The sequence below is a fragment of the Ochotona curzoniae genome, unplaced genomic scaffold (assembly GCF_017591425.1).
Source record: "Ochotona curzoniae isolate NIBS_2020 unplaced genomic scaffold, NIBS_Ocur_1.0 scaffold_274, whole genome shotgun sequence".
NCBI classification, from domain to species: Eukaryota; Metazoa; Chordata; class Mammalia; order Lagomorpha; family Ochotonidae; genus Ochotona; species Ochotona curzoniae.
Genome location: NW_024467101.1, coordinates 8,053,270 through 8,074,465, shown reverse-complemented (window position 1 = coordinate 8,074,465; position 21,196 = coordinate 8,053,270). Strand labels below are relative to the sequence as shown.

At 44.2% G+C, this 21,196-nt stretch overlaps 1 protein-coding gene across 6 annotated transcripts in view; it reads left to right on the top strand.

Annotated features, from left to right (window-relative positions):
- The first annotated feature begins 2,096 nt into the window (after positions 1 to 2,096).
- MTMR3 (myotubularin related protein 3) overlaps positions 2,097 to 21,196 on the top strand; it is a 100,881-nt gene continuing 81,781 nt past the window's right edge. For 5 of the 6 annotated variants that reach the window (XM_041003496.1, XM_041003499.1, XM_041003498.1 and 2 more), the window contains exon 1: positions 2,097 to 2,263. The gene's annotated coding sequence lies outside the window, so the exon portion shown is untranslated. The other variant, XM_041003495.1, reaches the window with a different exon arrangement.

Sequence of the window (21,196 nt, the reverse complement as noted above, 5' to 3'; positions counted from 1 at the left end):
CCCACCCACATACCACTCGCCAGTGGTCTGTTATCAATCCCTTGGGGCCCACCCACGGCCCCTCCCAGTTAATTCCCTGCGCCCCCCACCCCTTCCAGGCTCACCTGGCTTGTATAAAACGAACCTCCACGGGTTCCCCCCTTTTCCCTTGCTCGCCTCCCTCCCCCATCCCGCTCCATCTTGCCCCCTTCCCCTGCCCTGGCAGCCCTCCATCCTGCCACCATTACCAGGAGATGTTTCCTTTTCTGTTCTCTCCCCTCCTTCCACCCCAACTTCCGTTTCTATCCTGCTGGAGTAAAGGACCTCCTAAGCACCTTGCTGGTCTGGCAGTTTGGTTTACGGTAAACTTGTCATGAAAAGGCTGTGGGAATTACCTGAGCATAAGAACTTTAAGTGCACCTAAAAACTAACAATGAGTACGTCCTTAGAGGGCAATGAGGCAACTGCAGCCTAGAGAAGGGGAGTGGGGAACAGGTCTTTGGAGGCACCAAGGTCCAAATTTAGACACAGCGTGTGTTAAGCAGCCTCTTAGACTTCCGCCTGCATCCCGTTTGAGCGCCAGCTGGAATCCTGCTTGCTCTGGTTTCCTGATCGGCTTCCTGCTGGTCTGCCTGGGAAGACGCTGGCCACCTGCATGGAAGCACAGATGCAGTTCCAGGCTCCTGCTTCAGCCTAGGCTCGCCCTGGCTATTATAGCCATCTCTGTCTCTCTCTGTCACTCTTCCTGTCAAATGAAAAATTCTAAAAAGTTTTGTTTATTTTATTTGAAGGCAGAGTGAGAGAGAGAGAGGAGAGAGAGGGAGAGAGAGAGGAACAGAGATCTTCTATGTTCCGGTTCATTCCTCAAATTGCTGCAATGGCCCTGGTTGGGCCAGGTTGAAGCCAGGAGCCTGGAATTCCATCTGCCTTTCCATAAAGACGGTAGGGGCTGTAGTCTTCTCTCTCTTTCTCTCTCAGCTTTATTTATTTGAAAGAGAGACACAGAGATACTTTCCATCTGCTGGTTTACGCCCCAAAGGGCCGCAACAGCTGGAGCTGAGCCAAGCTGAATCCAGGAGTCAGGAACTCTTTTGGGGTCTCCAGTTGGGTAAGTGGGGGCTCCAGCTGATATTCGTGATGTGGGAGTTCTAATCCTGGCAGCTCCACTTCCCATCCAGCTTCCTGCTTGTGGCCTGGGAATGCAGTCTAGGACAGCCCAAAGCCTTGGGACTCTGCACTCATGTGGAAAACCCAGAAGAGCTCCTGGCTCCTGGCTTCGAACTGGCTCAGCTCCAGCCGTTGTAGTCACTTGGGGAGTGAATCATTGGACCAAAGATCTTCCTCTCTTTCTCTCCTCCTCTCTGTATATCTGGCTTTGTAATAAAATAAATCTTTTTTAAAAAATAATAAAAACAGTACAGCAAACAGGGGGATGAATTTCCTTGGGTTTGTTGGATGGAGAATAGAGTCCATAGTATATTGTGGCAGGGCAATTCACAGGCTCCTCTGTAAAGGCCAAAGGTAAGGCAGCCTTGGAATGTAGAATTCTTCTGCAGGTTAGCCTGGGTAGGTTAGAATTCTTTTTTGTTGGAGAACTCTCTTGCCCCCACCCCCTCCCGAGCTTTTGACTTGGCGCTGAGATTGAGACAGAGTGATAGCTATAACTACAGTTCCTCGGATTCACATGCATCGTAGTAAATGAGTTTTATTCTGATCACAACTGCAGATGAAATATACCACAATGGTTCTTCTTTTTTTTTTTTTTATCGGTAAGTAGACTGAGCTGATGATGTCTCTAGCCTATAGGGCTCCAGCCCAGAGTTACGCAAAGATGCCTTCTTCAGAAATCTGTAGGACCATCTTTGGCTTTCTTTCTCCCGATTCGTTCGTGGCCTATTCCCACTCTGTGCAGCCAGTCTGTATTACTCAGTTGAGCCTCTCCCGCCGAGAGAGTTCCGCCAGCCTGCAGCCCCGCCCATTGCCAGGGCGTGGCCTATACCACTGGCCCCGCCCCCTGCGGCCCCTGACTTTTTTCCTCCGGCTGAATGCCCGAGCCTGCGCGCGCGCTCGCGCGCTCGCTCCCGCTCGCGGCCCGGCTCGGCGTCGGGAGCGCGCTCTGTGTGGCCGCTGCCGCCATGTTGTTGTGGTTGTGAGAAGGCGGCGGCGGAGGAGCGGCCGGACTAGACGCTCCAGCGGCCCAGGCGCTGCCCTCCGTGGCCCCAAGGCTGGGAGCCTCGTGGGGGTGCTGGTGGCAGAGGCGGGCCTCGCCATGATCTGCCGTCCGGTAAGAAGCCCACCCTTGGTCTGCTCGCCGTATGAGGAGGAACTGGAGGAGGGGCCCGTGTCGTCGGCCCCGACGCGACGCCTGTCACCCCCTCGGAGGAGGCGGCGGCCGTGCTGGGCCCGGGGAGGGACGGCCGGGGAGGCCAGCAGCACCACCCTCCCTCGGGAGCTGCGGGAATGGGCACGGGGGTGTGGGAACGGCTCGGGGCCCCGACCCCAGCACGGAGGAGGCGGGGTCCAGGGCGCGGATGGCCTTGGCAGACCTGGTGCAGATCAGCCCCCCAGGGGTGAAGTTCTGTCCCCCTTCAACTGGGGAAACGTCGTGGTGTGTGTCTCTGTGTGTGTGTGTGTGTCCCTTGGACCAGGGCGGCTCTGTGGGACGTCCACCTTGGCGAGAAGGCTGGTGGAGGTCGGGGGCCATGGGAGCTCCGCGGGCGAGCCGTGCGGGCCCGGCCAGGACTTGTGGGAAGGAGGAGTGGCCGCCTGACTGGGCAGCCCGGGCATCCTCCCGACCTGGCACAGTCCTTGTTGAGTGGGAAGGCTGATGGTTTTTGGGGGGCAGTTGAGGGAGCTCTGGGGACGCGGGTCTGTCCCAATAGCTCCGCGGCGTAACGATTACAGTGTTATTTCTTGGGTTAGGCATTGTGCACCTCACGGGCCAGAAGTGGGTATTATTGGCTGGACTTTGGGCTGGGAAACTTAATGTCAGAACGAGGGTGGGAGGGTTAGATTTTGATGGGCACTGGAATAGACTCCTCTTGTGTGCCTGATAATCCTGCAGAATTTGGACTTTATCGCGGGATTCATCATGGACTGATTTTTACTCCTGTGAGATATCGATGTGTTCTGATCAAGGCCTACATTCTCGATTATTGTAGTTTTTCTGGACATTGGCTTTGTTATCAGACATCCGTGTTATCATTATTGTTTATTATCAGTAACACTTTCAAAAGTGCATATACTTGGGGTTCAGTTTAGTTTCTTCCGTGTGAAATGATGCTGCCGGTGGAGGCCTGGGTTGCATTGTAGAAGATTGCACTTTTATGTGAAATGTTTGTGATTTATTCGGGGAGAAGTGATGGGGGTCTCCCCCTTTTTCATAGTCAGGGCTGTTGGGCCGGAGACACGATCCCTGTAGTGTTAGTGGTCCCACTGCCTTACAGGACACCAACTAAGGTGTGTTGGAGGCACACGGAAGGCTTTCCCTTCTCGGGCCTGTGACTGGGGTCGACAGAAGAACATACAGAAGGATTTCTGTTTTTTTTTGTTTTGTGAGTAAACCCAGTACAGTGTATGATCTTAAACTGCTTTGGAAGGTTCTAGAATTGTAGACACGCAAAGTCCTCTTTCAGCTCTGATTACTTACCTTACTTTGAAGTGAGCCAGAGTGGCCAGCACCTTGGGGACAGCCCACCTTGTAGTTACTGGCAAGCCATAGAAGGACCCAAGTTTCTTGGCTTTATACCAGGTTCTTCAGTGGTTACCTCTCTCTTTATTTTTAGGAGTTATTTATTTTTTTTTACAAAGTCAGATATACAGAGAGGAGGAGAGACAGAGAGGAAGATCTTCCATCTGATGATTCACTCCCCAAGTGAACGGAATGGCCGGTGCTACGCCAATTCGAAGCCGGGAACCAGGAACCTCTTCTGGGTCTCCCATGCAGGTGCAGGGTCCCAAGGCTTTGGGCCGTCCTTGACTGCTTTCCCACGCCACAAGCAGGGAGCTGGATGGGAAGTGGAGTTGCCAGGATATGAACTGGCGCCCATATGGGATCCTGGTGCATTCAAAGCAAGGATTTTAGCCATTAGGCCACAGTGTTGCGCCCGGAAGGCTTCTCTTTAGAAAGAGTATGAACCGCCTGAAATGCTGATTACTGGGCCTCATGCAGGATGTGGTGGCACCTGGTGGTCCACTACAGGTGGTCTTACCAAACTCCACACACAGTCCGCTTCAGGTTGAATATTCCAAAGTATTCCCATACTCTCTGACTCGGGCTAAGCTGCCACCTGCATGTGGGTGCAGGACTTGTGGCTACTCCACTTCCTATCCCTCTCCTGGCTAAAATGCCTGGGAAAACTGTGGAAGATGGCCCAGGTGCTTGGGCCCTGACACAGTCATGAGACCGGAAGAAGCTCTACCTTCTGACTTCCCTCTGGCCAAGCCCCTGCCATGGCAGCTGTTTGGGGAGTAAACCAGCGGATGGAAGATTTCTCTTTCTCCTTTTGTCTCTGTGAAATGCTGCCTTTCCAAAAAAAAAAAAAAAAGATGAAAGTGCCTGGTGATCTACCCTTGAAAAGCTCTGTGAATGATTGTGGTCCACTGGAATGTGGATTTCTGTCTTAGAATGAATATTCCAAAGAATTTCCATTCATGAAATGACATCTGAGAGTGTTTTTAGTGGTTTATGGAGCTTTAAGAGTTTGAGCGGTAGTGGAGCAGTAGAAGCACGAGAAATTGAAAACTGCAAGTTGAACATCTTTTAAAATACAGTGCATTTATGTCAGGAAAATGTGTTTATTGGCAAGTGTTACTTATGCACAAGTTGTTAGGAACACATTTGATAAAATCAGGTGCTGCTTAACAGAAGTCGTATTCACAGATACTTGAAAGAACCCCGGGGAAAGACGCTGAGTTATGGAGGCAGCATGCTCTGGGCTCCTCTGCAGTAGCCAGACTCAGTCTGTGTTGGTGCCCTGATGTCCCCAGTGCCAAACAGCATAGTCTGTGTGCTCAGATTTTTTTTTTTGAGGAAATGACTACTATTGACATGGGAAAAGGAATAGTTACAAAGCTTATTGTTAGTGTTGTTAAAAGCTTCTTAATGTCTCGTGTTGGATTGAAGAGTGTGAGTCTTCCCAATATCCCAGTGTTAGAGTTGTTCACAGTTGGCAGTCATAGCTGCTGCTCCTACACTATCCGACTCGGGATTCTAGTGAACTGGAGTGTAGGGTGGGTGTGTTAGCAGTCACTTGTGCCCAACATTGTGAATTGGGAAGGTTTATTATGGCTTGTGAGAAGTTCTTAAAATTTACCCCAGATGGGGAGGAGTGGTTGGTCAGTTAAAAAAAAAAAATCATGTGAAGTCATGCTTAGCACTTTCTGTGGTGAAGTGGAATGCTGAGTTCACCTCAGGAAGTATTCTTGTTTCAGAATGGGTGTGGTAGTTGGCACAGGTTTAGAAGAGGTGGAGGAAGATGGTATAGTTGTGTAAGGTGAAGTGGTTTGGTCAATATCGTGTCAAATCCTGGAGTAATATTTTTAGAGAGATGCATCCAGCTGTTCACTGCAGGAACTAGAGACCCTGTTTGTGTTCCCTGATGTCCCCATGCTTAGGAGCACAGTTCTCAACATAGTCAGTCCTCTATTTTGAATTGTCTCTGCCTTTCAAATACATAAGAAGAGAGAAACAGAGGGGGAAAAGAGAGAATGAATCGTCTGTTGGTTCATTCACCAGAAGGCTGCAGTGAGCGTGGTCGGCTCAGTGTTTGGACCATCCTCCACTGCTTCACCAGGCAGGTTCGCAGGAAGCTGGATCAGAAGCAGAGCAGCCAAGACTCGAACTGTCACTTCAGTGTGGGATGCTGCCGTTGAAAGCTGTTAGCTTAACTGGCTGATCCGTGCCAACTGCTAAGAGTAATTCTGAGCAAGTGAATATTAATGTAAAATAGCAAAAGAGCAGTTATGATGATTGATGGCAGAGTTAGTTATTAAAAGCTACTTGATATTTGCATTGGATTACAAAACCAGTTTTCGGTCGTTGTTGATAATTAATACTCCTCCAAGAGAGTGTTTTCTAAAGACTGTCAGCGAGCACTATCCTGTATCCCAGTTTTTGAGCCTTAATGTTTCTTTTAAAGAAAGAGCACATTTTACTAACTGCAGAGCTAGCACAGAGCAATGGGAAGCTCTGGATTGGCAGACAGACCTACATCCTAATTCCACCTCACTTTTCCAGGCTTCAGTTTCTTTATGTATGCCACTGAGCCTATACTTGATCTTTGGTGATTTTTATAGCCTAATTCTGAGACTGTAATAATTTTGAATGTTTAATAATTTCTCATGGGCCTATACTTGATCTTTGGTAATTTCTATAGCCTATTTCTGAGACTTTAATAATTTCGAATGTTATTTGTTATTCATCTCATTAGGTAAGATGAATTAGGTGAGATGATTAGGGCTGGTCATTTTGATTAAAAAAAAAAAAAACAGAAAAGAATTTTAGTCATTGTCCAGAAGGGTTCTGGAATGGAATGGATGTTGTAAGTCCTACGCAGAAACAGTTTGCTGGTACTGTTGTAATGACTTGGTGTTGAAATCAAATTGAGTTTCACATAGAGAACTTAATAATTTAGTGTGAAGTCACAAAACTTAGAAAGGTTTATGAGAAGTTTGGGCAGTTTATGTGGCTAGTTGTTCTTACAGACCCCCCCAGTTGTGTAACTTTTTTTCTGGGGAATTCATATGTAATATTATATTCAGTGAAGCACTGATTTAAGTCAATATGATTTAAGGCAGCTTATACTGTTTTGAACTACTACTATTAGTAATTTTCAGTTGTTATTGCAATTTTTAGTCTTAATTTTATGATGCTAGTACTGACATGCTTGCATCTTCATTTTTGTACCTAGAAACTTAAATATATCATTTAAGTTGATGTTTGTGTTAGCTGTTCAAAATGAAAATGATTACAGCACGAGAGCGGATAGAGCAGTAAGTCTCAGGTTCGGACCGAGGTGTGCTCCTCATCAGCCCTGTTGGTTCTGACCAGCACATAACCCCACTGACCTCCAGTTCCCTCCTGGGGGATTGGTAAATGACTTCATTGTAAAGAAGGAGCAGTCTTTCTTCTTATTCCTCAGGCTATCAGAGAGGATCAGATGGAATGATGTCTATGAAAAATCAATCTAGAAAGATAATAGAATGGTTTAAAATCCTATTACATTGGGGGCTTGTTTTATTTTCTCGGAAGAGCTGGCTTGGGGATAGCGCTAAGCTTGGTTCATGTGAGTGTAGAATGTGGTAATGTAATGACAGGCAGCAGGGAAGGTGGAAGGTTCCTGCATGTGTGCTCCTTTGGGAGAAACCTTTCAGCACTTGGATCCTGTCAGTAGAACTTGTCGTGGTGTTGTAGGGGCTGCAGAGGGACTTGGCATTCTTTTTTGGGCCAAGGTCTATGTTTGGAGTAGACTTATTAAACTTTTTTTTTGAGGTTTATTTATTTTTATTGGAAAGGCAGATTCACAGAGAGAAGAAGAGACAGAAAGATCTTCCATTTGCTGGTTCACTCTCCAATTGACCACAATGTCCGGAGCTGAGCCTATCTGGAGCCAGGAGTCTCCTGGCATCATGTGGTCTCCCACGTGGGTGCAGGGCCCCAAGGCTTTGGGCTATTCTCTACTGCTTTCCCAGGCTACCAGTAGGGAGCTAGAAGGGAAGCGGAGCAGCTGGGACTTGAACTGGTGCCCGTCTGGGATCGTTGTGTGTGCAAGACGAGGACTTTAGCCACCAGGCCACTGCACCAGGTCCATAGACTTTGCTAAAATTTTACTGATTATCTTAAGTTGGAGCATTGGTATTTTTAGGGGTTTTAGTGTAAAGTTTTAGGGTTGTGTTTTCTAAATGACAAGTGACAGTGTTAGAATAGTGAAATCAGCATGTTTATTTAGAGATTTATTTCAAAGGTAGAGCAAACCAGAGCTGTGTCTTCGGTCTACTGGTTTACCCTCCAAAAAGCCACACTAGCCACGTCTGGGCCAGTGTGAAACCAGGATGCAGGGAGTCCTTGGTCTCCAGGTGGGTGACAGGCACTTGGACCATTTTCCGCTGCTTTCCCATGGAGCTGGATTGGAAGTAGAGTAGCTTGGACTTGAATTGGTACTTCTTAACCTGACACCAGACTTCTCTGATTTCACTTTGTGGATCTGAGTCTTATTTCTGTAGTAGCCTCATGCTTTTGTAACGTATTACAGAAAAGGAGTGGCGATTCATTTAGTTCTTTGAAGTATTCGTGTGTTGAAAATCTGGCAAAATGTTAAGGAAGCTTTAAGTACAATGGCCAATCTGAATTTAACTTGGAAGAATTGGAATAAAGACAAACAGTTGGCTTGAAATAGGTTGTTTTTATTTTTTCCATGGATACTATTTTTCTATAAGATTAGCTAAGCACATACTGGCTAAGTCTTTAGAGTGGTTTTATAAGCCACCTGGGGAAGCGTTGCTTTGTTCTGGAGAGTTGGTATTGTGGCCCGTGGATTAAGCCGCTGGTGTGATGTCAGCATGGCCTGTTGGAGGGCTTGGTTTGAGTCCTGAATGTTGTGTGCTTCTAGTTCAGCCTCTTGCTAACATGCCTGGGAGGCAGAAAATGATGTTGTAAGAACTTGGGTTTCTGCACGCCGGTGGGAGACCGAGGTGGAGGTCCTGGCTGTTGGCTCTGGCATGGACCATTCTTAGCTGTTGTGGGCATTTGGGGAGTAACTAGGGACGAAAGATCCTCTCTCACCCTGTTTTCCCAATAAATAAGTAAATATTTTAAAAAGTTTTGGAAATGATGAATTTCAATCTCAAGATGAAATTATTTGATTATGAAAATTTATTATGAATTCAATGTAAAAAAATACCCACAAGATGCCAATAGTAAGTCTGAGTAGACATAATTTATAATCTTACCTGCCTGTAGTATTTTATGTCTTTTTTTTAAAGATTTGTTTATTTTTATTGGAAAGTCAGATTTACAGAGAGAAGAAATTTTTCTGTTCGCTGGTTTACTCCTCAGGTGGCTGCAATGGCCTGAGCTGAACTGATCCAAAGCCAGGAGATTCCTTCTGTCTCCCACCTGAGTTCAGGGTCCCAAGGTTTTGGACTGTCCTCAACTACTTTCCCAGGCCACAAGAAGGGAGCTGGATGGGAAGTGGAACGGTTGGGATACGAACCAGTGCTCATATGGGATCTTGGCACATGCAAGGCAAGGACTTTAGCCGCTAGGCTACTATGCTGGGCCCTATCTTTTTTTTTTCGTATATGGTATTTATTGATGCACTTTCCATATGCAGTTATATTCCCTTAACAGGTGTTTATGTTCTGTAATATGGATGAATCATAATTTACAATAATTTCCTGTTATAAATGGTCATTGTGAATTTTTATGTTGAAACAGTGTTCTCGGGCCCGGTGCCATGGCCTAGTGGCTAAAGTCCTCAACTTGAACATGCCAGGATCCCACATAGGCACTGGTTCTAATCCCAGCAGCCCTGTTTCCCGTCCAGCTCCCTGCTTGTGGTCTGGGAAAGCAATCGAAGATGGCTCAAAGTCTTGGGATCATGCACCTGTGTGTGATACCTGGAAGACGCTCCTGGCTTTGGATCGGCAAAGTACTGGCCATTGTGGTTACTTGGGGAGTGAATCATCGGACGGATGGAAGATCTTCCTCTCTGTCTTTCCTCCTCTCTGTATATCTGACTTTGCGATAAAAAGATATCTTAAAAAACAGTGTTGTCATGGAGTTAACCTAATTAATGCTAACATTAAAATAAATTCTTTTTTATAAAAAGATTTATTTATTTTATTGGAAATTCAGATATACAGAGAGGAGGAGGAGACAGAGAGGAAGATCTTCTCTCCACTGATTCACTCCCCAAGTAGCTGTGGGGAGTCCTAATGCCTTAGGCCATCCTTGACTGCTTTCCCAGGCCATTAGCAGGGAATTGGATGGGAAGAGGGGCTGCCGGGATTAGAACTGGCGCCCCTATGGGATCCCAGGCGTGTAAGGCGAGGACTTTAGCCGCTGGCTTACTGCACCATGCCCAGGGTAAATTCTTTTTATTTTATTTATTTTTAATTTTTTTATTGGGCCAGGGTAAGGGATAGGGTTGGGGTTAGGGTTACGCTTAGGCTCAGGGTCAGGATTAGCATGATAAATTCTTAAAAGTGGGCTTTGGGAGTCAAGGATATGTGTATTTTAAATTTTGATACACTCAATATACCCTGTAGATGTAATAATCTCCTATCAATAGCATAGTTGTGTCTGATTTCATATGTTGTTGCTAGTGACTTGGTATCTTCAGCTTTTCAGAATTAAAAGTTTAGAGCAGGAGGCCAGGATTGTGGGATAACCAGTTGGGCTCCTGGCTGTGGCTCTCATATGGGCCTCCCATATGGGCAGCAGTGTGAGTCCGGCTGCTTCAGGTTCCATCCAGCTCCCTGGCTGGTGCTCCTGGGAAAGCAGCAGAAGATGGCCCGACTGGCCCACTGCCATTCATGTGGGAAACCTGGATGGAGTTCCAGCTTTGGCTTCAGTGTGCTCCAACCCCAGCCTTTTGGTCGTTTGGAGGGTAAGCCAATGAATAGAAGATCTCTTTCTTCCTTTGTAATTCTGCCTTTTAAATAAATATTAATAAATATTAAATAAATAGTAGTTTAAAAAAGAGATTTATGTGTTTTCATTGAAAGTCAGATATACAGAGAGGAGGAGAGACAGAAAGATCTTCCGTCAGTTGATTCACTCTCCAAGTAGCTGCAATGGCCAGAGCTGAGCCGATCCAAAGTCAGGAGCCAGGAGCCTTTTCCTGGTCTCACACAGTGCAGGGTGCAAGGTCCGAAGGCTATGGGCCGTCTTTGACTGCTTTACAAGGCCACAAGCAGGTAGTTGATTGGGAGAGTGGTGCTGCTGGGATTAGGACCCATGCCCCCATGGAATCTTGTGTGTGGAAGGTGATGACTCTAGCTGCTAGGCTACTGTGCTGGGCCCTACTTTTCATCTTATTGTTTTTAAGATTTAATATTGAGCTGCTCGGATGATGATTGTTTATTGGCATTTTACCAGTTTTTCAGATGGTTGAGTTGAGTTGGATTATGGCCATTTAAAGTTTTCTTGTTCCTGAGAGTCATATCTCAATAAGCACAAATGTAAACATAGAAACAGCAGTTTGATAATTTGTTTGTCCTTGTCGGTCTGAATTTGAAAAAGGCAAATCAGGAGAGGTGAGAGTCTAAATGATTCGTCTACTTGTTTTAGATATGAAGAAATGATACTGTGTAAAATATACATATATTTTTATTTTTTATTTTATGATACAGTTCCATAGGCTCTGGGATTTCCCTGAAAATATATATTTTTATAAATCTAAGATTTATGGAAATAAGTTTGGTTAAATACTTTTTTTTTTTAAAGAGCTTGGATTTCAGAGACCGAGGGAAGGAATGAATAATTGCTACTTGCTTTTCTTTGCTTGCAGAGTTCCACAATTAACCTGTCATTCTTAACTCCACTGGGAAGAGCCTAAGCCTATAATGTTTAAAAAATGCTTTCTTTGAAACTTTCCATGATGAATCTTGGGTGTAGTGGTAAATTCTTTTTCTTCCATTTGAGTAAGTCACTTCCGACGTGTGCGCCCTCCTTCCCCCAGTAAGGCAGGAAGTAGGGAACCAGTGCTCCCGTGTTAGAACAGACGCGGCTCTTGTTCTTCCCGCTGTGGGAACTTCATTTCAGTTACTTCACGCAGGTTATTGTCAGAGAAAGAGAATATCAAAATGTTAGAGATGGTGAATGGGTAAGCAGTTTGACTGACTATATATTTTGCAGCCAAAATGAAAGAGAAATGATTTGGGAGGCGATTGCTGTGTAGACAGCGCTTTGAGCAGGACACCAGGTGTTCCCTTTTACCTGAGGTGGTGTGATTTTTAAGCTCTCTCCTTTCTTCTTCTTTTTTTTTTTATGATTTATTTATTTATTATTGTAAAGGCATATTTACAGAGAGTAGAAAAAAAGAAACATCTCTCATCTACTGGTTTGCTCCCCAGATGGTCACAAGGCCAGAGCTGAGCTGATCTGAAGCCAGGAGCCAGAGGCTTTGTCCAGGTCTCCCACACGGGTGCAGGGTCCCAAGGCCTTGGGCCGTCCTCCACTGCTTTCCCAGGCCACAGGCAGGGAGCTGGAGGGGAAGAGGGGCTGCTGGGATTAGAACCAGCGCCCCTATGGGATCCCGGCGTGTGCAAGGCGAGGACTTTAACCATGACGCTATTGCACCAGGCCCCAGATATTTTCTTAGATCCTCAGATGGACTTGAGAAGCCATTTGATCCAGGATTTGACATATTTAAAGAGTTAACTAGAAACTTTGAAGAAGTAGGGACTGAGGACTGTTTTCTGGCTTATTCCTTAGCCTGGCCCATGTAAACCATCAATATTTGTAAGTAAGTGTGAAGACTCTTAGAGATTCATTTACACGTATAAATAAATTACAGTTGGGTATGGTGTTTAAATTTTTTTGTAATTGTCCTTTAATGTGCAGAGAAAATGCTTTTGTGAGAGGTCATTAATTTAGATAAACTTTTCAGATAACTCTTGATCTTCTTTTCAGTATTTTCAGGAACAGACCACTTGGCAAGTGCGTTCTCTGTTGTAGGGTCCATGTGCAGATCCCTGCTCCACTCCCGATTCCGGGTCTTGCTGTGTATACCTGGGAGGCAGCAGGGGGTGACACCAGTGGGTGGGACCCTGCTACTACCGGAGAGACCTGGATTGAGTTCCTGGCCTTTGGCTTTAGCCAACTATTGTAGGCATAGTTACCAGCGAATAAGAGATCTCTCTGCCTGTCTCTTTCAAATGAATTAAATAAGGAAAAAAAAAAACAGTCTTGTCTACTGGTAAGAGTTTACAAATGGATATATACATTTGTATACACATAAAAGCATATTTGTTATTTATTTAAATGTGCATGATGGGGTGGACATTTAACCTGGTGGTTAAGATGCCTGCCTCCTGTATCAGAGCACCTGGATGTGTTTTCCAGCTCTGGTTCCTGACACCAGCTTGCTGCTAATGCATACAGATCCTGGGGAGTAATAATGATGAGCCAAGTTGCTGGAGTTTTCTACTCAAGTGGGAGACTTGGATGAACATTCCTGAATCCTGGTTTGAGCCCTGTCTCAGGTCTTGATAGGCACTTAGTAAATGAACCAGTGAGTGAAAGGTATCTGTTTTTTAATTGTCTCCTCTCAAAAAAAGTAGTAGATGCTATTTAAAAAGGATATGTATTCATTAGTTGATTGCTTTGTATATAATGGTTCTTAAAACATGGACTCCGTGGTTGCCTGTGGTGTGAATGCAAGAGCTGGGCCGAGCTGAAGCCACAAATGTAGAGCTCTTTGAACTCTTTCCCTGGGTGACCAGGACTCAACTTATATGAACCATTAATCTCCTGCCTCCCCGGTTACCTGGAAGCTGGATCTCAAGTGGAGGAGCAGGCCCAGCAAGTTAGCCTAGTGGGTAAAGTCCTTGCCTTGCACATGCTGGGATTCCATACAGCGCTGGTTCTGGTCCCAGTGGCTCCACTTCCTATCCAGTTCCCTGCTTGTGGCCTGGGAAAGCAGTGGAGGACGGCCCAAAGCCTTGGGACCCTGCACCCACGTGGGAGACCAGGAAGAAGCTCCTGGCTTCAGATCAGCTCAGCCGCATACATTGTAGCCACTTAGGGAGTGAACCATTGGACAAAAGATCTTCCTCTCTGTCTTTCCTTCTCTCTGTATATGCAACTTTGCAATAGAAATAAATACATCTTTAAAAAAAAATAGAGAAGTCAAGACTCTGGGTACCCCAAGTGGTGTCATAACCATTGCTAACCATTGCAGCAAAAGTTCATATCTGTATCCTTTTAAAGAGTAATACTAAAGTTGAAGAACAGTTGCTGTAATAAAAATGGGTGCTAGTATAAAATTTGGGGTTTTATTTTACTTTTTCTTAGTTTACTTTTGCTTTTTATTAGTTTTCTTAAATATTTTAAAAATATTTATTGGGAAGTCAGATTTACAGAGAAAAAGAGAGAGAAAAAGATCTTCCATCTAATGGTTCACTCCCCAAGTGGCTGTAACGGCCAGAGCTGAATCGTTCCAAAGTCAGGAGCGTCTTCTGGGTCTACCACGAGGTTGCAGGGTCTCAAGGCTTTGGGCCGTCCTCGACTGCTTTCCCAGGCCACAAGCAGGGAGCTGGATAGGAAGTGGAGCAGCTGAGATATAAATGGGATACCCATATGGGATGGTGCCTACATGGGAGTTAGTGTTTAGTAGTGAAGTATTAGCTGTTGAAGTAGTGTGGTACCCCTGATTCTTTTTGACAAATACAGTTATTTATTTGTTCATTTTTACTCTGGAGGTAATGAGAAGAAGTTTTCCAGGTCCTTGGGACCCTGAACCTGTGTGTGAGATCTGGAGGAGGCTCCTGGCTCCTTGCCTTTGATTAGCTCAGCTCTGGCAATTGCAGCTGCTTGGAGAGTGAACCAGCGGATGAAAGATCTTTTCTCTTTGTATTTCCTGCTCTCTGTAAATCTGCCTTTCCAGTAAAAATTAATAAATCTTAAAAGATTCTGTCATGTCCATGGTCTAAATTTTTTGACTGAGGCATAGTTTATATACAATAATACTCTTTGGAAACATAGTTGTGTAACAACCTCTACAATCAAAATAAAATTAGTTTCATTATCTCAGAAAATTTCTTCACAGCCTATTTGCTAAGCCTATTATCTTACCTTTATTTTCTGGCTTGTTTTATCTTTTTCAGAATACTGTGTAATTGGTACAATGTAGTCTTTGAGATTGGCATCTTTTATGAAACAATATAATTTGAGATTCATATATGAATATCTGCATTTTTTTGGTCTGTTTTCATCTACTTGAAAGGTAATGATGCAGGAAAAGGAGAAGAGGAGGGGAGCAGGAGAGAAGAGAGAGAGAGAGAGAGAGATACCATCTATTTCTGCATTCTCTGGTTCATCCCCAGGTACTCACAGCATTCAAGAGTTTAGAACCCTGTATCTTCCTTGTTGCAGGGACCCAAGAACAACAGCTGTTACCTGCTGTCTCCTGCACATTAGCAGAAAGCTGGATCAGAAACAGAGGAGACAGGGCTCAAACCCGCCTTCTGCAGAGGATATTGGCACCTGGAACAGCAGTTGGAACTGCTTTGCCACAGTATCGGTCCTCATAATTTCTTTTTATTATCAAGTAGCATTCCGTTGTATGGTTGTATCAGTTTGTTCACTTATTCCCCAGCTCATTTTGGGTTATTTCCAGTTTTTCCTTTTTAAAGATTTGTTTATTTTTATTGGAAAGTCAGATATACAGAGAGAAGGAGAGACAGGAAGATCTTCCATCAGATGATTCACTCCCAAAGTGACTGCAACGGACAGTCCTGTGTTGATCCAAAGCCAGGAGCCAGGAACCTCCTCCAGGTTTCCCATGCAGGTGCAGGGTCCTAAGGCTTTGGGCCGTCCTCAGCTGCTTTTCCAGGCCACAAGCAAGGAGCCTGATGGGAAGCGGAGCTGCCAGGATTAGAGCTGGTGCCTGTATCGGATCCTATCATGTTCAAAGCGAGGACTTTAGCTGCTAGACCACCACACCATGCCCATGTTGTACATTTTTAGAAGTTCTTACATTTTCAAGTGACTAAATTTGTTGTTGTTGTTATTGTTTAAGATCGATTTATTTTTATTGGAAATGTAGATTTACAGAGAGAAGGAGAGACAGAGAGAAAGATCTCCTGTCTACTGGTTAACCTTCCAAATGGCCGCAATGGCTGGAGCTGAGCTGATCCAAAACCAGTAGCCAGGAGCTTTCTGTGGGTCTTCCACTTGAGTATTGGGTCCCAAGGCTTTGGGCCATCCTCCATTGTTATCCCAGGCCATAAACAGAGAGCTAGATGGGAAGTGGAGCAGCTGGGTCACAAACTGGCACCTATATGGGATCCCAGCACTTGCAGGAGGAGGACTAGCCAAGTTTTTATTTTCATTTATGTATTTTTTTTGTTCCACTAAGTATTAAAATAATTGTAGGGATTGACATTGTGGTATAGTATCAGAGGATGGCCCAAAGCCTTGGGACCCTGCATTTACATGGGAGGCCTGGAGGAAGCTCCTGGCTCCTGGCTTTATTCTGGTCTAGTTGCATTCCAGTGGTTTGGGGAGCGAACCAGCAGATGGAAGATCTCTGTGTCTCTCCTTCCTTTGTAACTCTGGCTTTCAAAGAGAAATAAATAAATCATAAAAAAAAAAGAAATGATTATGTAGGTAGTTATAAAAGTATGAGCAGCCAAGTTCAAGTGTGTAAGTAAACATGTTTGGGAAATACTCAAACACTACGGAGTTCCTTTTTGCTTGATTCCCCCAAGACGGCTGGAGGCAGTTATTATTGGTAACCAAGTTTCTTGTAAACCAGATGAAAAACATGTTGATTGAATGCATTGTCTTCTTTGTCCTTATGTAGTCAGTTTTTGTTTTGCAGCAGTATCAGGCCACAAGAAAGAGACGGACCATCCCTTTTGCCTTGGAAAAAGGATTGTGGGTAGGTTTTTAAAATGCACATTTTGAGATTTCCATTCTGACTGCAGAGACCGTGGTTTGGCATTTAGGGTTTCTTTTGTGTAGTCCAGAGTCTTAGTTTAAGCTTTTTAGATTTAGATGCACTTTATGATTGAAGTACTACGTGTACAAAGCTACTGAATTTGTCTTATCAGTATATGTTTCTTCATAGTTAAATATTCAGAAAGCTGAATATTGTGTTTGGAACCAGGAGACATTTACATTTAAACACTCTCACTTGGTAAAGGGATCTGATTTGTAAACTACCACTACCACTCTTTCTGGGTGTTTCCTTGTGAACTGCAGGTGTGTGGAGACGTCTCTTCTTCCCAGTGGTAGGGATTGTACATTAACAGTTGGTGGGAACAAGTGTTTTGCTGTTTTCTTTCCTGCAGTGTAGAATCCCAGGTAGGGTTAGCAAAGTTAAAACCATGGACTGTGGAAGTAGGAACTGTGAGTGAATTCAGCAGTACAAACAGAATTTTAGTTAGCTGTAGCAGTTGTATAGGCAGAACAGGCCCTATTCTCGCTCCCACTTCACTGGTGTCAGGAGCTGTCTGAGGCTGCGCTGCTTGGAGGCACCTGAGCTGGTGATCCGGTTGGATGCTGCACTGTTGTGTGGTGAAGAGCTCCACAGTGGTTCTGCTACTTACATGCTTCTGATCTTGGCATGTTCCTTAATTTTTCAGTGCTTTAGTTTTCTCAGTATTTCTCAGATTTACTTAATCTCATTTGAAAGCTGAAGTTACAGAGAAAGGAGAAACAAAAAGATCCTCCATCTGCTGGTTCACTCTCCAAATGGCTGCAATGCCCAGAGCTGAGGTGACCCGAAACCAGGAGCCAGGAGCTTCTTTCAGGTCTCCTACATGAGTACAGGATCTCGAGGCTTTGGGCCATCCTCTGCAGCTTTCCCCGACCACAAGCAGGGAGCTGGATGGGAAGTGGAGCAGGGACAGGAACCAGCACCCATTTTAGTTGCTGATGCTACACAATTTCTAAGCAGAGATTTCGCTTACTTCTTCATGGTGCCAACCCCAATGATTTTTTAAATATACCTATACATGTAAAATCTACTCAAAATTATTAAGATATTTTGTGGGACCTCTTTGAGAGAACTTTTTGACATAATGCTACACAACTTCCTTGTATGAGTATCCCTTCTCTTAATCCAACATGTGACTTGCTTGTGTGTTTGTGTTTCCTTTCTCTGATAAATACTTTGAGAGTTTTTAAAAAATATTTTCTTAAATTTTATTTGGAAGATTTATTTGTTTTATTGGAAAGTCAGATTTTCCTGAGAGAGGAGAGACAAAAAGATCTTCCATCTGCTAGTTCACTCTCCAAGTGGCCACAACAGCCAGAGCTGAGCTGATCCAAATCTGGAGGCTGAAGCCTCTTCTAGGTCTCCCATGTGGCTGCAGGGTCCCAAAGCTCTGGGCCATTTTCTACTGCTCTCCCAGGCCACAAGCAGTAAGCTGGAAGGGAGCTGGAGCAATGGAACATGAACTGGTGCCCATATGGGATCCCAGTGAATGCAAGGTGAGAATTTAGCCACCAGGCTACTGAGCTGGGCCCAAGGGAGTTTTTTTGTAAATGCAGTGTTTTGACCACTGTTCAACTTGGCAGAAATATGGTTTTGTAATAAACTCAACAAAAAACACATTGGCTGCAGTCCCAAAGCTGACTCACCAAGGAGTAATGACAGACACTTTGAAGAGAATGACCTAGCCTGGGATCATATTTCAAAGGTTCATGCTATGATTACATCAGTGAAAGGCAGCCAAGAAATCAAGATGAGATCTTACTTGTACCCCGGGAGAAATGGTACATAGTTGGAAGGAACTTCCACAGCAAGTGCAAGTAAGATTCTCCCTCCTCCCTCTCAGTCATCTCATATATTTAGGAATTTGAAGGTTCAGAATGATAGACTGTTGGGGAACTGCAGGGGCACTTTTCTGCTCTGGGCGTGGATGAGAATAGCTTTATAGTGACCAAGGGTTAGTTCAGGAAGCGCAGTGCCGTATCAGTTTTCTAGAGCTAAGGGAATAAACTTAACTCAGTAGTAAGCACAAGTATCATGTTCATGTCAGACACTGTAGCTACTGTTTCAGACTTGAACAGGCCGGGAGAAACCAGTGCAGGACCACAGTCAGATCAGTTCTGGGGTTCAGATGCTTTGCCTTATTGGGAGTGCACATTTTAGGAGAAAAATAGTGTGAGAGGCGAGTTGCTTTAGTACTGTGAAGTAGATCCTAATTCTGATGGCTTTTTATGGATTAAAGTTTGGCAGCTCCATTTCTAAATTGGGTTTTGTATCTGTAATATTTTCTCCATGACAAATTCATCTTCCACAATCATTAGCCAAGTTCACTTAACTGTTGGCCTTGTGTGGAAATAGCGTGCCTTTTTCGTGTTGTTGAAAATTATTCCAGAGATAAGAACACACCTAAATTGTTGGAAAATATGTTTTAGAGATAAGGCGAGGGTGGATATTCCACCATGATAGATTGACATATTTTAATATAATACTTTCTATTTCTCAACAAAATATGTTAAACGTAGTAGTGCTCCATTGTAGAATATTCTGGGGAATTCCTTTTGGCTATTTGTTATATATACTCCCAAGCATAATATTTAAAAAGAAAAGTTAATTTTCATATTGCTGAAAAAAAATTTTTTTGAAGATTTTATTTTTTGGACCCTGCTCGATAACCTAGCGGCTATAGTCCTTGCCTTGAACGTGCTGGGATCCCATATGGGCGCTGGTTCTAACCCTGACAGTCCTGCTTCCCATCCACCTCCCTGCTTGTGGCCTGGGAAAGCAGTGGAGGACAGCCCAAAGCCTTGGGACCCTGCACCCGTGTGGGAGACCTGGAGGAGTGTCCTGGCTTCTAGCTTCAGATTGGCTCAGCTCCAGCAGTTGCAACTGCTTGGGGAGTGAACCATCAGATAGATCTTCCTCTCTGTCTCTCCTCCTCTCTGTTTATCTGCCTTTCCAATAAAAAAAAATCTTAAAATAAAACAGATTTTATTTTTCTTTGGAAGGCAGAGTGACAGAGAAGGAGACACAGAGAGAAATCTTTGATCCACTAGATCACCGTCCAAATGATCGCAGTCGCCGGAGCTGGGCTGGTGAAGCCGTGAACCTGGATTTTCTTCAAGGTCTCCTGCATGAGTACTGGGGTACAGTTGTTTGGGCATCTTTTATTGCTTTCCTGTACACATTAGAGAGCTGGATCAGAAGTGGAGCAGCTGAGATAGGAACTGGCATCTGTATGGGATGCTGGCACCAGAGGCTGAGGTATAAAGCTACTAAGCCGTGGCACTGGCCCAAAGTGCTGACATTTAACGAGTTTTATCCAGAATGTGATTCTAAAATATTGGAAGTTTCTACTTTAAGATATATTAGTTTTTGATATTTTTGGATAATACAGTATATATTATATAGTATATATCTTACTTTCCAACAGAAATAAATAAATCTTTAACAAAAAAAGCCGATACTCTCCAATTTAGTATAGTTATATGTGGGATAATTTTTCAGGGACTCATAGTGCTGGAAAGATAAAAAGTAGAGTGTAGCAGAGTGCATGGTTAAATGGAATGATGAATCAGCAACAAGTTGGAGGTTTCTGTTTTTATGTAATACTCTGTTGTTTTGAAATGATTAGCCATGAAACAAGTAATTTAAAACTTAGATATGCTAGGAACTTTTGCATTCCTTCCCACTGAAGAAAACATCTTGAAAAAGGAAGCATTCCTCGGGCAGTTTAGCTGCAGGGTAGTGTATGAATTTTAACCGTTACCATGGTGACTGTATGAGCACCAGCAGTAGCAGTCTCATGCCATACTTTAGTTTCAGGTTTGTGACATAAATGAATAGGTTTTAAAAATGAGACTGCCCCGTTTCTTGATAAACTTATGCACTTCATTATCATACTATCATATACACCTCTTCTGTAGCAGAATTTTTTTTGTAATCAGAGGTCGGTGGTTCGCCACTGGGGGTTAGATTTTCTCATTGTTTTACATTTAGTAGTAGTAATGCTGATTCTCAAATTGTGTCCTTAAGCAGGATTGATTGGACACTGAGGGACTTCCAACACTTGATTATAGGAGTAAAAGGAATAGGACATTGACTGGATTTTTTTAAATCTGTTTTTTAGGACCTAGGATTATGTAGCTTACAGATAGTGGCAAATCATTACTTTTAGTTTATTTAACAAGGAGTCTCATCCATATTTTCTGGTTGTTTAGGTGTTAAAAAAGTGTACCATGCCTAGCTAGTTGTAACTGTCCCTGTTGTAGTGCTGACTGGCCAGGAATTAGCATTTCACACAAAGGATCATACACATTTTTTTCACTTGTATTGGTATACAGAGGGCTGGAGCAGGCTGTCGGTTTATTTCTGTGAAGCTGGGACTTCCTCCAGGCGTTGGATCGGCCTCCTCCCCCACTCCTGTTCTGGAATCAGAAGGTCTGTCTGTAGCAGTAGGGAGGGTCGAGAAGGAAAGAGGCAGAAGAGATGGATCCCACATCAACAATGTGAAGGCAGCATCTCAGTATGCCATTCCTACAGTGGATTTTCTA